Here is a 16,661-nt window from a genome sequence, read left to right as displayed (position 1 = left end):
TCAACTAAAAAAAATGTATTTCAAAACATATACAACAAATATTTAATAAATAATAATGGTGTATATGTATAAGATACACGACTAAGTGGTTTCATAAAACACGAATTTTCATCAGCTTAAAATGTGAACTTCAAAACTTTCTCAAAACTTTCACTCTTTATAAATAAATGAAAAAAAGTGACTTAAAAATCCACCACCCATTGAATTGGATATATTTATAAATATTTAACTAATATCAGCTTCATGTCAATCAAATAGAAAAGTTGCATTGTCAGTTACAAAAAAAAAAAGCATTGGACATAACACGGTATAGATGAATGGTAAAGTATTTTAATAATCAAATTTTATTCAAAAAACTTCTTTTATTTGCTCATTATTCATTACACTGAACAATGAAGAAATAAATAATAGTTTAGTTATATATTTATATTAATATATTATAAACTAGATGTAAAATATTAAATTTAAATTATCAAATATTTTTAATTTAAGGTTTTAGATGTAGATATTTAGTTTAAAAACTATAATAAAAACGGAATTATTTTAAGATCTATCGATAGATTTCAATGATACATATAGACATTGTACCTATTTAAATGAATTATTAAATTTTTAATACTTATTATAAAAAATAACTTAAATTACAAAACAATACAGAAACTTATCAATATTTTAACACAATTTCATTACACTATGGCTTTTTGCCAAATATTGGCTTTGCAACTATTCGTTATTATTATTATAACAGAGTTAAACTAAAGAATAATGACCAAATTGAAAATATAGTTTTATGTTATCAACTGTGTCGTTCGAAATATATTGATATTGTTTAATTTTTTTTTTAAACTTTCTTAATTTTAATTTTAGATTTTAAGCATAAGAATACTAAATGTATACATCTAAAAAAATATGTATTCTTTTATGTAACCAATGTTTTAACTGAATTTTATGCCCATAAATTTCGTAAAAATATTTTAAAAAAGTAATTAACCGTTGTATTGTACATAGTCTGGAAGTCTGGTTAGGTACTATACCCTTTTATGAAGTTTTAAATAAACGATCACATCACTAAATCCGAAAATAACCCCAGAATGTCTTTAATACATTTTTGTAATCTAAAAAAAAAAGAGTTGATAATGTCACAGACGTCTCGTATGTTCAAATTGAGTATTTATGTTGAAATTCAAGTTATTGGTTCAAAACTTCGCGTGTTTACTGATTATGCATCACAAATGAAAGCGACATTAATTTTTATTTATACTTATTATAGTTAATATATTTTGCTATTTATTTTTGGCTAAAATAAGTTCAACCTTTTTCATTAGGTCCTTTAAAAAATAAACAACTAATAACAATATAAGTATATTATATGCATCAAAATATTCTTAGAAATATAGACATCACCAGAACCATTTTTCTTCATTAATAATGATTTCAAATTTAACACATCTATTACAGTGATGTGATATACTCGACACCTGCTAGGCAGTAGAATGATTTATCCTCTTTTGTTTTGTATTATCTACTTAAAATACGAATCGATAATTCTGAGGAAATTATGAAAATATTCAACATGAAAAATATTGATGGATACGAAAGTTGCATTTTTATCTATAAATATATCTGTTTTATACGATTGAACAGATCCGATGCTACTTCATTGTTCTGGGATTTACATTTCTCACATCGTTTAACACAATATCCTGAGTGCGCACCAAAAGCAGGTAAAAATATTATTCCGGAATATTGTTACTGTATTGAAGCTTTTTTTATCATATGATTTGGTAAAAAAAAAAAAAAATACGATTGAACTAAAGCCATGGTAGAAAGTTTAACGAAAAAAAAAATAATAGTAAATACTATATGGCACAAGTATCTGTTTTTGTTTTTTATTTGTTTATGTACCTCCGGGACCAATATCAATTAATAATCGAAAATAGCAAATAATAATATGAAAAAACAAACATTGCCTATAAATAATGTATTATTTACGTTAAGATGAAATATATTACATTTATAGTATGTACCTTGTACCTATCATAAATTCAAACATAGTTTCACAATTGAAATTATAATTTTTTTTTAAAAACCGAAAATTCATATATTCTTATAAAATTTACAAACATTGTACCTAATCATCTTTAACATCGATACGTTTTATAGGCGTGTCATCTGCAGATTTTATTGCTATAATATCAATGTATATTGTGTAGTAATTTAGAACGTAGTGGTTCTTTTAACAGTAATACATTCATCTTATGAGGTGTTTTTCGTTTTTGAAAATATTTTTTTTCAGTATTTGAAGTAATTAATAAACAACTTTTTGAAAAATAATTATCTGTTTTTTCATCTTTATTATTTTACTTTTTTAAATAATAACATACATTTTTACATCACATTCAAAAGCATAGGATTTTTCTGAGTACCTATTTCAGAATATTTAAATTTTAAATTTTGCATAAATAATTAATTAGCTAAATATTTTAAGTTTAGATGAAGAGTGAATTAAATAATCGTTTTGAGAGATACGTTCAAAGAAATAAAAAAGTAAATAAATAATGTTTCTGTTTCAAAATATGAAATGAAAAATGTATAAAAACAAGTAAAAATTTGAAAAAAGTAGATTAAAATTATTTAATGTAAAAAATAGAGAGAAATATGATTTATTTTAAATTATGTTGCATTATGACTTCAAAATAAGTAAAAATAATATTTTCAAAACGCAAAAAATGTTTAAGATAATGAGTGTTTTACTTTTGAAAGAATCACTCTTTTTAGCCTAAATCAACTACACTCGGTAGTACTATGTAACACTCATAGAGAAAAAGAGAGTAAATAGAAAAAATTTAGAAAAAAAAAAAAGCGAAATATAATAACCATATAAAATCATAACACAGTATAATGGTACAAAATATGAAATCCGGATCATCTCGGCAGCGACGGCGTACTATATATATAATATATATAATATACTATGTATTGTACACAGATATCAAATTATTTATTATTATATTATATACTCATTGATATGACATGTCAGTAGTACGATTCGTGACGACGAGTAATGAGACCGCTGTTAGTTGAGAGACAGAAAAAGAAAAATAAAGCTCAGCAGGACGGCGGACGAAAGCTAAGTCTTTATAATAATATACGCATGTACAACAAACTATAGTATTTTGTAAATGGGGTGGCGGGTGTCGCGGATTGACCTCTGCAGACAAATGAAATAACAAACGACTACACGTGTCTAGTATAAGTTGTCACATTGGTGAACGCCAAAAAAAAAAAAACCACCATAACCCGAAGATTGATGATGTCCGTTAATCTCGCGCGGTTCTTTTGCGATTTTTGAGCTCGTAATTTTTTCTGCGTTTATAAAATAATGTCGTTCCTGCCCAAGGGTTAGTTTTCCATCTCCGGGGAAATAAAAAATAATAATAACAAATGTATACATAAATATATAAATACAAGGTAATTCACCAAACATATTCACTGCCATTATTTAATCTATTCAAATTCTGATTTTTTAAATAAACCCAAAGATCATATTATTTTCAGTCTTACGACTTTGTAAGGTACTTGAAGAATGAAAGAATGTTCTATGGTGCCGATATAAGCTTCTGTTTTTCAAATGAAAACACCCCTTTGTTTTTGTAGATTATTTAATGGATAATTTTTTTAAAAACGCTGATGTATACCCAATTCAAAATTCAAACGAGTGGTTCTTCAATTATTTAACTTTGTGTACCTAAGATAATAGGTTCGTTATAATGGGTTCGGAAATTATAATGATTTTAATTAATTAATTTTATATTATTTAATATAAACATTTTAATTATTGAACGCAAAATTTTTAATGAGTTACAAACTTACAGTAAAAGAAAGGATAAGGGTTCTCAATTAAAAATTAGAAGTTTGTATTACTAGTAGCTAGTTGCTACAGAAGACAAAAATACTCAAGAATTTAATAAAAATGTGGTCTTTAAGTATTTATTTAAAAGTTCTAAAAATCAGATTTTGAACATAACTGGAGTTACTAAAGAAGAAAAATGAGTTGATAATGCTTATCGAATTGCCCTGTGTACATATACCTATAATACAATTTCCTATCGTGACAATATTATTATTATTACTATTATTATTATTACCATGATCCGAGTCTGATCTATATTAATAATAATGATAATAATAATAATAATAATAATAATAATGTAACATCAATTTCGCTTTATAGCCACGGCAAACATGGTTCCCTACTATATTGTTGTACACAAAACAATAGTGTTGTACGTATATACAATTTAATAACTGTAGTAAAAAATGATTACGGTACAAAACTGTAGTATAATACGAACGTATACCCTCCTACCTGTGAACGATGAATACTGAAACTCGGTGGTGTTTACTGCGGGTATGGTAAAATATATTCAATAATACAGAATGTTTCAGATGTTATAATTTTAAGATAAAATAAATTATTCATTTTTAGATGTACTTTTTAAATTGCACAGGCCAGTCAGATCGTATTATATTTTATCGTAATTCAAAAAATGTAAAATATTAACCTCTTTCAAAAAATCATAAGTTTTATTTGTCTAAATCATATAGATCTTCCCGTTAGACTTATAAAATTAATTGAATAATTTGACATTTTAGTTGGATGTGAAAAAGTGTTGAAAAGTTCTGTTATACTAGCTATAGTTATTAAGAATGGTTTTTGAATTCTAGGACTACCTTACCTGTTATTCACTGCAACTATTCACCGCCAATATATGACCCTGGGTATACGAAATACGCGGGTTGACGTTTTTAATATATCCGTGCTCGGAACGAAACGCGTAAATCACAGGAGAAGCCTCTTGCAGCACGAGCCGACGGCGAAAAACCCTGTTATACGCGTTCTATTATTATTATTATTATTATTATTATTACTTTTTCCGTTTTCCTCGCTTACCCCGACCGGAAGCTACGGCTACGCGCCTATGGCAATGACGGGTGGATGGTTGCGGCACCGGGTATTATTATATAGTCGTTTAAAACGCGCGAGCGAAGTAAAATCGTCTTAGAGGAACTTCATCGTTATACAATATCTCTTGTTATATACGTACGCACCATGGCGAGACATAAATCATAACTTTGCACTTTTGTGGGGAAAAAGTTTGAGTAGAGTATTACGCTAATGTCAGACACAATATTATTTTTAATACACAAATCTATTGTAATTGAATTTTTATTTTCTCGGATTCGCGGTCGACGATTTGTCTTCTCCACATATGGATATTATCACACATTTCAGTCATTTCACGCGTATAAAAATACAAAACAAGAAGTTTATTTATATTATATTTCATGCACTGATAACAAAACTACGAAAAACGTTTACCAACTTCCATCAAATCAATCGAAATATGGACTTTTAGTTTTTGAAAAAAAACTGATCACACCACCGATTTTGTGTAAATACATACATTCGGGTAATATACGATTGCGAATAAACCTTTTCCGGTAATACAATTGCGAACGTTTTTACCTGACTTTAATTTTGCGGTGTTGTCAGATTTGGTGTCGATAACAAATTTTAAAATAATAATTTTAAAAATAATCAAATAGTAATAAAATAATGGTTTTTTGCTATTACGCCGCATTTTATATTTAATAAAAACTGAAAATTTCCAAGGAAAAATTTAAAAAAATGTGGAAAAAATTTTTTAAAAACTATTATTTTGAATGTATTATATTCATATTATTAAATTATCGACACTTTAAAAAAAAATAGAAAATTGCAGTGGTCTATAATAACTCAAAACAAATTTAAATATTTTGAAAATTTAACTGTATGTAGATAACACTAATATAAATATTTGGTAAAAATTTCAAGTATTTACAGTGATTAGTTTTTGAGTTACAACCATATAAAAAATTGATTTGGTCGAAAACTGGTTTTGCGTAAAAATTCCCATTTTCCGTCACTTTTTTCGTTTTTCTTGATTATTTTGAAAACTTTACTTTTGATTTGTAATGCATTTTGCATTGATATTTATACAACAAAAATTGTTTTAATTAATCAACATTTTAAACATTACATTATATTATTTTGTAACGAAGAGTTGCTGTTTTAATTGTATTATTAATACCAATATAGTTTATATTTTAAATAAAAAAAAAATGTTTATAATAGATAATAAATGTTAAAAACAAATAAAAATAAATAAATGTTTAAAATATTCAGAAATTATAAAGTTGGCAACGTAGTCTAAAAAAACGTTCGCAATTGTTCGTTTTTCGGCTAAAAAAACAAATTCTTTGATAAGCGTCATTCGTTTGCAATCGTGTTATAAAAAAGGTAAAAACATTCGCAATCGTGTTGTGCTCATACATTCTGCTATTGTGTGCATGTCGAAATTTTTTATCTATTTTTTTTTTTTACGCATAATTTAAGTATTTCATTTTTTAATCATTTATATTTTTTGTTTGATCGGTGACTGTGCATGGTAATATATATCAATAAAATATAATTATAACTTTTCGGTTATAAAATACTGTATTTTGTTTTATTTTGCTCATATAGTGTAACACTACTGTATATGTTCTATGTACCTATGTTTTTTTTTTCATAACCATTTAATCTTCATTAAGTCTAAATAAAACTTTTTCTCAATTACATAGGTTTATACAGTGGTTTAGGTGAGGGTGGTGAGAAGTCAACCCTTCCCCAATACCAAAATCCTAATTAGTAAACAAATAGGTAATAATAAAAATAATTTTTAATTAAAAATAAAATACATATATAAGTGAATTTTAATGAATATTCTGAGTAAAGACAAAATATGAATATTTTAGTGATACAATTTTACAAAAATCCGTTTGAGTTATATTCAGCAATTACAGCCTACCTACCACAGATAATTGAAAGTCAAACCCTCTCCATAAATTATCTATAGTCTATACCTACGTCACTGGGTATATAATCTACACAAACCGACCAAACCCAATACAAGCAGCATACCCAATTGACAGTGGCGTAACCAAGGGATGGGGGTGAAAGAGCTACAGCCCTCCTCAAAATTGTAAGAAAATTGGAAAATTATTTTAATGGTCTATGAAAAACGCTACAAAAGTCTTAAATTGTATTTTATTGAATTTAAATTGTCATAGCTTTTTTTTATTTGTTATATATTAATAATACTTCGGCATCTGCATGTTACATTTATGGAAGAACCTAGGTAATAACCATCGCTGTGAAAAATGTATAACCTTCCCCGAAGAAAAATCCTGGCTACGCCACTGCTAATTGATGATAAGTGACAACAAATATTTGATATGACTCCGAAGTAATAAATTATTCGTCTTCGATTTCAATTTGCAACACCCAACAGCTACATATTATTACGTAGGTATTACTTGGGTAATCATTTGTGAGCAAACCATTACTTAAATCATTAAATTTCCATTTATTTTTATTTTAAATATTCAGAGAATCTTGTACAAGATCAGCAAACATATTTTTTCGAATAAAACCTATTACTCAGTTCTCAGAATACTTTTAAATTTGGTTCTAAACTCAAACTAATTTAGTTTTACGATTGTTCTGATTAAACAAATTAAAGCAAGTTTCTGAGAAAAAGATTTAAATAGCTTATAACGACATAGCATTTTAAATTTTTAAATAATTAAACACTATTTTAATATGACAAGTTATCTGAATACCCATACAAAAAAATTAAACTTATTTTACTTATGACGTACTGTATACTGCAGGCCACTGAAGTGTACCTGTGTACTTATTGCATTAAATATATATAACACTTACAAATCATTATAATATTACATCGTAAATATAGGTAACTATAATTGTTATTATTAATTAACAACTAACTTTCGATTTCCAGATTAAATACAAATAATATTATACAGTTCCAGTTTTCAAAACCTCTAATTGAATTGGGTGCGGTTCGGCGAATAGTTTTCAGACATTTCGGGGTGAACGATTCCATTGAGCTATTTTTCATTATATACCATAAATAGCTTTTTAAGGATTTGCAGTATTATTTCATGACTGAGAGCTTATAATATGTACGCAATATGTTTTATACATTTCACAGTCGGCTTACAAATTCAATCATGGTAACCGCAACCGCTGCGGCTCGTTAAGTTTTAGAATAAAGCGGGAAAAATGAAAGATGAATAAATACCACAGGGATCGTATTATAATTATGTAGAAAAGCATTCGGTCGTATAATTTTTTATAAAACAATAATAATAATGTATAATGTGTATACATTGGCAATAAAAAGCTATTGTATAGTGGCGTGAAGGTATACAAACGTTTATGATTTTTTAACCGCTAAAATCTCTCTGGGGAACGATACGCCTTCTTTGTTTCCCGGTTTTAAATTACATACAACAATCGCATTCGTAGGTAGTATTAAAAAGCCGTTTACCATTAAAGGTCGCATACCAACACATACGCAATCGCTTTTAAGGGTTAAATTGGACGGAATTCTGAGAACGCGGATATCTTGCCGGTTACTAAAGCTTTTGATATTCCGTGCGTTCGTTTTGATTATTTACACAAATACTTTCTACGTTTTTAAACGTTTGTTTGAATTGACGATTATCCATAAATTAAAAATGTTGCATAGTAGAAAACCTTATTGGTGTGTTGGGTGAATTTCTAGGCACGAACAACATTCAAACACAATTAGGTAAAGTGTATATAAGTGAACTTTATTATTGGGTTACCGCGAAAAACCCCTAAAACCGTCCGATTTAATATGTACAGAACGAATTTTATCTCATTACAACAATAACGCCAAACTGTCATAAATTATGCAGTGTGTCTGCTTATAAATTCTTCGTTCATCAATCATCATCTACATACATTAAACATATTATATACTCATATTTATTATTGTCTCAGAAATTGGTTTCCACGATAAACACAACAATATTATATATATATATATATATATTTTGTATTAAATTTAATTTACTCACGATCGCGCTATAAACTGCAATCGCTTTATTCATGGAACGATGTCGGCTTTTATATTATGATCGAAAAAGTAGGTTGTTTAAAATGTATACATATTTACAAAAAGAATGGATAAACATAAGATTGTATATACGCACGCGTGCTACTAAAAAATCAATTGATATAATTTAATATTATTTAATTCACTGTCATAATAAATTAATTTATTATTTCAAAATACATTAAAGGCATATTACTTCTTTCGCAAAGCATAATATAATTTAAAAATATATAATATTTTAAAAAGGTTTTTTATATTACGAATCATCACTTTTTTTGGTAGAAAATAAACTTTTTTCCGTAGGTACAATGTATCAAAAAAATTATAACATTTATAAAATATTCTTATTAGAGCTGTGAGTTATTCAACCACCCTGTAACATGATTTTGTCTACGTCATCACTAAGATAAAGGACATACTTAAGTTTCACAAATTGTCTGCAGCCACTCGTATAACTAGATAACCATAACTTCTAAAGGTAATGCGAGCACCGCGATTGTTTCAGTTTATTAATGACTAGCGAAAATATCAATTTATCAAATGCTTTTGACTTCTATATACACCATGTACTTGATGTCCCAACTCCATCATACGACTAAATGTAATGGTTAAAAAGCATAAAATTAGTAAACGTCACATTATGATGGCAAATGAATGTTAAACATAATAACGTGTACCGTACAATTTAACAGCTACATTTAATTTTACTCAATATACACTATATAAAGTCATTCAATCGTGTACTTTTATTGTGTTGACCTCACACTGACCAAAGTTGTTCATTTTTAAACATGTCATTCTTGTACATATTATTATAACACACCCAACGAGAGAGCGACAAAAATATTTTTGCGTATCACCTGAAAAATGATTAATTCTTCGAATAAAAGATAATTTTAAATACCATCATGTTGGAGAAAATTAATTTAAAATTAAATTTTAGAAATTTAGTTCTAAAATATTGAAAAAACGTATAAAATAAATAGGTTCGGATTTAATCTCTCTTTCTGTACCACAAACAACAGCATCTGTGGTAAAATATTTAATAACTAATAAATCAATACATTGTAATATATTATTGTCCTAAGGTATACCAACTGAATATATACACGATTAAAACTAACAACTAAAAATAAATAATGTTATAACAACTTCCTTGTTGAAAGTATTAATTGAATAAGAAATATTAAAATGAAAACATTTAATTTCCCTTAGTATATTATTTATACGACTATTTTATTAAAATAATTTATCATGTAATTACGCATACATAAAAAATGTTTGACTAAAAGTGTATATTACATCTCTTTTGAATTTTATTTCGTTTATAAATTTTGTTACGAAAAAAGTAATGAAATAAATATTTTGAATCTCTTTAATTAAAAGTGTAAATTCGCATACATTCCATTGATAATCTCATAGTTAATGGTTAAATAATATACGAATATACCCTTTTTACGTGTGTATAAATACATAATCTAAAGATTATGTTAATTACACTACATAACATGATTCTGTTTGTGGTCGTTAATATGAATGTTACATTTTGTTTTATATGAACTTGTCTTTGTTGTTCGCACGTTTCTCTGTTTCTAGGGAAGTCGTGGTTGCCATTTAACAAAGTGTTAAGTACATAAAAAATATTGAACTTAAATTGCTCAGCGTACAATACGATAAAAAATAGTATTAATAATACTCTACAATGGCATTGTCGAGACAAATCTTCGGTATTATGGAACACTGATGACAACGCATTGTCCATTTCAACCCTCTTTGTGTTCGCGAACCCGTTGAGCTGTTGAGCACCATCACACGCCATTGATCCGGCGATCATTATTTCATATTGTGTGCGTCTATGTTTGGCATTTTAGTCCCATACAAATGATAGGATACGAATCGAATTGTTTATGTGATAATTAAACAATTTTTTTTCTCTTTTATGTACATAATATACCGACTGTATAAAGAAAACCCCTTGTATTTATTCTGTACTACGTAACACATTATATATTATAATGTACTGCAGTTTGTATAAATTTAATATCATAATATAATACAATGGTTACACAAGTTTTACAAAAAAATAAAGCTATTTGGTAGGTACTTAGTGTATAAACTATAGAACAATATTTTAATACTCAACACGATCGATTTGCACACATTAATGTAAAAACATAACTATTCATTTATAATACCCATTTCTCATTGTTGATTAAAGGTTGGGAAAAGCTGACTGCTTTGCATTACATATTTTGTTCTAGGTCTCATCAATATTGCAGTAAAATTTTATTTAAATTTTATAATATGTACCTATTAAACACCTTTAATCAAGCAGATATGCAGTAGTAATTATAAATATTTCAATATCAATTGTAGTGTTTTTATTTTAAGTATATATTTTGCAGTAATATTCTCTAATGGTAGAGAATAATATCAATAACAAAGTATTATTGATTCGTAGTCGAACTGTTGAGAACTGATATATGTTTACAATGTTGTATCGTGATCTCCCCTGTGCTAATAATTAATATGATAATATTATATAGTTACATTAACTATTATACTAATACTATATTACTATACCATTGTATGCCATTATCGAGAAATTATAGTAGAAATTTCTAGAACTCAGCTGAGTGGTCGTCTGTCATCAGTATAGACAATAGACATAAATATTATTCATCGGTATTATTATGATAAATAATGATATTCAATCATTCAATCATTAACATTATTAATAATATTATTTTTTTATTTGTTTAATTACCACCATTTATTGTATTATTGATTTATACTATTTGTTTTTGTTTGTTTGGTTGTGTTAAATTGTTAATTTATGTAATGTTACTATAAAATTGTATTACACTGCACTGTTTTGCTAGCTACCAAACCCGTTTATATAAATAAGTAACTACAAAATAATATAATTATATTATAATATTATATAACATATGTTACTCAAATTTACGTAAAATATTGTGATTTTCGAACTTAATATGAAAATGTCCATACAAATAGTATTGATTTATTAAGTCATTAGAATATAAGTAAGTGTGTGTGTTTTATATTGACGAGTTACGGAAAATGTGTGCGATATAAGAACGTGTAATAAAAATTGCGCACAAAGCGATGTGTGTCGCAAAAATAAGGTATGTGTGTTGTATGTAACGGATAAAATTTGCACAGGGCCTTTTATATACAACATATTCGCTATAACTATTTCTTAAATCTTAAATCTTTTACTATTAAACCATCATAGTATTAGACAGTAAAATTCTTACATATTTTTGATAGAAATCATAGTTAGTTTACTGAATAAAAATATTGTTTTGTTTAAATTGTTCAATATTTGTTGTTATTAAAGCCATTGTCAGTAAACTACTGATTGATTGAATATATTTATTAAAATACATTTTTATTTTGAAAAGTGTATTTTATCAACTATGAAACAATTAAAACAAGTAGAATAAAATAAATAAAAAATGAACCTTTGCACTACAGTACATTTTATAGTTTTATTTACATATAAAAAAAAATACCTATTTGATTAATCATAATTTCTTATATTTTGTGTTCTAAAATAATTTATAAGCTATTTAAATATTTTATTTAAAGATTTATAAAAATTAAATATAATTTAACGATTTCAGTGCCTATGTAAATATGCATCAATACTTGTGCGCTGTAATATAATACCTATACCTATCTTATATATTATCTATATGTTTATTGTATATTGTAGATACATAATAAAGTTGATTATAATATTATATCATTTAATCCAAAATATATTACTGTAAATCTCAGTTTACTATAGTTTATACTAGTAAGTGTTATTAAATAGATTAAATCAATACATTATATATACCTATTACTTACCTATACTGGTTATACTGTCCTTAGTTAATATAATAAAATGTGACATTGTGGTAAATCCTTAAAGGTTATTTATTTAGGCACTCTCATATTCACTCAGAAATATTACGTTAAATTATTATAAGTGCACATTTCAAGAAATTTTCAGGATTTAAATCATGTATTGTTGATATTTAAATGAAAAAATTGATTTGACATAAGTTCTTAGTTGAATTTTAAATTAATGTCTATAAATAATAATATTTTACAATAACTTAATGAATTCATGGTAATCGAAATAAATTAAATTAATTTGTAAAGCTGTATAGATAAATTATAGATTAATGATCCATTTTTAAATTGTTAGAACTATACATGTCTTCTTTAGCTTAACAAAAACCGACGGAGTGAATAAAAGTGATCCTTTATCCACTCTTGGTGGTATCGTGAAGTAATACTCCCAAGTATTCCAAAAGTGGTCGACAATAGTTTACACGGAATTTTTAATGAATACACATGAAAAGGGTGGAATGTACTAAATACATGTTGTAAGGTAGATAATGAGAAGAGATTTCTCATACACGTCATCAGCTTGGTCAACGTAAAACCATACGAATACAAACAGAATACAAATGATAAATTATTTGCTTTGTAAATTCCATGCATTGAAAACATAAATTATATTAAATTATCGTTTTTGACAGCGCAAATAAAAATATAGCTTTAGCTACATATTATATTATACGTGGATATGTGACACATGCAATTGATTTAGAATTATGTGTAATATTACATTGTATAGCTATTAAATAAATAAGGTTATTATATTTTAACAGCAGTTACACGCCTATGATTTAAAACTATTTTTGTTTTTTAAATCCTTTTTAGAATATAATATACGTTACACACGGTTCTAAAATTTTGTATTATCCATATTTTTCTCTCTGTGTACTTGGTGAAATACGCCACCACCTCTTAATATTTTAGCGGCTGCCTATGTTTTTAATTTTCTAACTTGAGACATAATAAATTCCAAAGTATGTTAATTTATGAGTATAACTATCAGACAATTATATAATATTTATATGTTTAAATAACAAAAAAACCAAAATAAAAGCATACGTGTGAACATTGTGAACCACCATTACACTCAGCAAGAGTACATAAAACATACAAATATTATCTAAAATACCAAATGCTTTTCGTATAAAATTATGTAAGAGTAAATTTATGCAAATTAAAAATATATTTATCTTCTACTAAAAGTTCATATTTTGCTTATTCATTTTAAATTTATATGTCGTAGGCCTTTAAATGGTATAAAAATGAAAATATTTAAAAATAAGATGTTTAAGTATTCTAGAAAATTTAAAATTCAGAATTTGAATAAACTATAAAACATAATAATAATAATTGTTTTTTTATTTTTTTGTAAAGAAAGAAGATTTACAATAAGTGATACGCCCTTTATTGCACATAAGAGTAACTGTACTCAAGTAAACAGAGTAAATACTGATAATATAAGTAGAAAATGTAAATAATAATCATATAACTAAATACATAATATAAAATTTATATAATTTATACATAAGTGTAAAAATATTAATATAATAAACACAAAATTATAAGTTATTACCTATTAATATTATCTATTCGGAGGGGCATAATGACTATAATTTAGTATTTTAAGTGGTATATAAAATATATTTGTAGAGAAGAGAGTGTGGAGTGGTATATTTAGAGGGATTTTGTTTAAGAGCTCAGAACAATCGAATAAATTATTTAATAGTTTAAAAAGAAAAAGAATATCATTTTTAAACCATTATCTGCTAGGGATTGAAGATTAAATTCTTTATCTAATTTATTATATAGGGTGTCAATTCTTTTAAGTTTGTAGCACATCATATTATGGAGAACGCATTTTTGTATCATTTCGATTTTGTTAATAAAGTAAGTTTGGTACGGATTCCATATGATTGAACCATATTTAACTAATGAACGTTAGAAGGATAAGATTAATGAAAATGCTTTATATGTTTACTATAAAGTGTATGTACAATAGAGTATACAAAAATTTAAATAAAAAAATTCATTGTTCATGAAAATATTAAACTATTTAACTCAATTAAAAAACTCCAATTTATATATAATTATTGAAAATAATAAATATTTTTTATGATATTAAAATTAAATTAATGAAGTTACCTAGCGTTTAATAATCTCAAATTTAGAAGAAATATCAGTTATATTATTTTGTTGACTGTATTTAATATTTTTATAAAAATGAATTTATTTAAGGCTATAGTCGTAAATATAAATTGTTCTATATATGCATAAAGAAAAAAATAGTATGTAAATATATAAACGAGTTTACATAAATATATTTTTTATTTATTTAGAATTATGTAGGTACATATATAATACATATACATATAATATAACAATATATTTTTTTAATTCCTTTTTTTATTGAAGTAAAAATCTTTCATAACCGTGAATCTGAAATACCTACTGAGAAGTCAATACATAATTTTAAGTTTTAAAAAACCTCAAAAAGTTTTAATCGTTAATTATACTCTATAGTTTTGATTTAATGTGGTTATACAATGATAACAATTATACTCGAATACATCGTTATTGTTGGATTTCTTGTTGTTATTGATAAGTATTATTGTTGCGAGAAATATATTTATCTACTTAAATAATTTTCGCGACGTGTAAATTGAATATAAATTTAATAATATTGAAAAATATAGGTATTTAAAAATTAAAATGGATCCAATTCTTCCAATCATATAATATTTTTTCAAATAATAATATTTATTAAATGTATAGGTACTATTTAGGCCAATCATTTTTCTAAATTATTAGTTATTCTATAAATTGTATTTTTTAAATTTCATTAAATTTTAATGTTATAGGTATCTAGGAATACTTACTTGATAATTATAATTGTTAAAGATAATGCCATTCCAAAGTTTACCATCTCAAAATCTTAACTGTTACCTTTATTTTTATATTGTTACTAATTAATAAACAATAAAAAATATTAAGAAATTATTATAATATTTTATATTAACAAAATATAATATCTTTCTTTTATAAATCACAATTTCTATATAAATAAACTGTAGGTACTACAAAGTATATAAATTGTATTTAATTAAAGAAAAATTTTCATATTTTCAATTAGGTTAAATGTTGTAAATATTTAAGAATGAATATAGTATTTAATAATAAATATAATATTAGGATGTTTAAATTCTAAATATATAAAATTCATACAAGAATAATAAATTAATAAATTATTTATTTTTACTCCTTATATCTTGAAACTTTAAATATTATTAGCTATTAAATTGTCTTCGTTGAATATTTATTTATGATAGAATACAAAATAAAAATATGTCATTATACTTAATATTTGAAGAAAAATACATTATTATAAAACTAAAAAATTATTCAATATTACAACTTAAACATCGAAACTCTAATGAATAATGATAGTTAAAATGTATTAACCAAAATTTAATATATCCAAAAATAATTATTAATAACTATAAATAATAAATAAAAACTTAAATGTTTATTATATAAAAATTATAAAACTTGATGAATTATTTTAATTTACCTAAATTATATGTTTGTTACTTACACACTTCTTTTAATTTATTTTTATGTAAATGAACATTAATGATTTAATTTTTTACTTAAATTTAATATTATATGTTAAATTATTGTTTTTTATTGAGCATCTTGTCCTGTCTAAAT

The 16,661-nt window shown here is 25.1% G+C and overlaps 1 protein-coding gene and 1 long non-coding RNA gene across 9 annotated transcripts in view; one reads left to right on the top strand and one right to left on the bottom strand.

Annotated features, from left to right (window-relative positions):
• LOC114127909 (uncharacterized) overlaps window positions 1-16,661 on the top strand; it is a 74,146-nt gene that overhangs the window by 45,016 nt on the left and 12,469 nt on the right. Inside the window, exon 5 of one of the 3 annotated variants that reach the window (XR_007604835.1) lies at window positions 5,297-5,434. The exons of the other annotated variants lie outside the window; for them this stretch is intronic. This is a non-coding gene — a long non-coding RNA (uncharacterized LOC114127909). Of the gene's footprint in view, window positions 1-5,296; window positions 5,435-16,661 lie in introns of those variants that run through there. 3 annotated transcript variants of the gene reach the window in all.
• Window positions 1-16,661, bottom strand: part of LOC114127891 (cell adhesion molecule Dscam2) — a 69,633-nt gene that overhangs the window by 44,413 nt on the left and 8,559 nt on the right. The window lies entirely within an intron of this gene.

Source organism: Aphis gossypii, chromosome 3 (assembly GCF_020184175.1).
Source record: "Aphis gossypii isolate Hap1 chromosome 3, ASM2018417v2, whole genome shotgun sequence".
NCBI lineage: Eukaryota > Metazoa > Arthropoda > Insecta > Hemiptera > Aphididae > Aphis > Aphis gossypii.
Note: the sequence above shows the minus strand (reverse complement) of the source record. Positions and strands in the feature narration are given on the sequence as shown.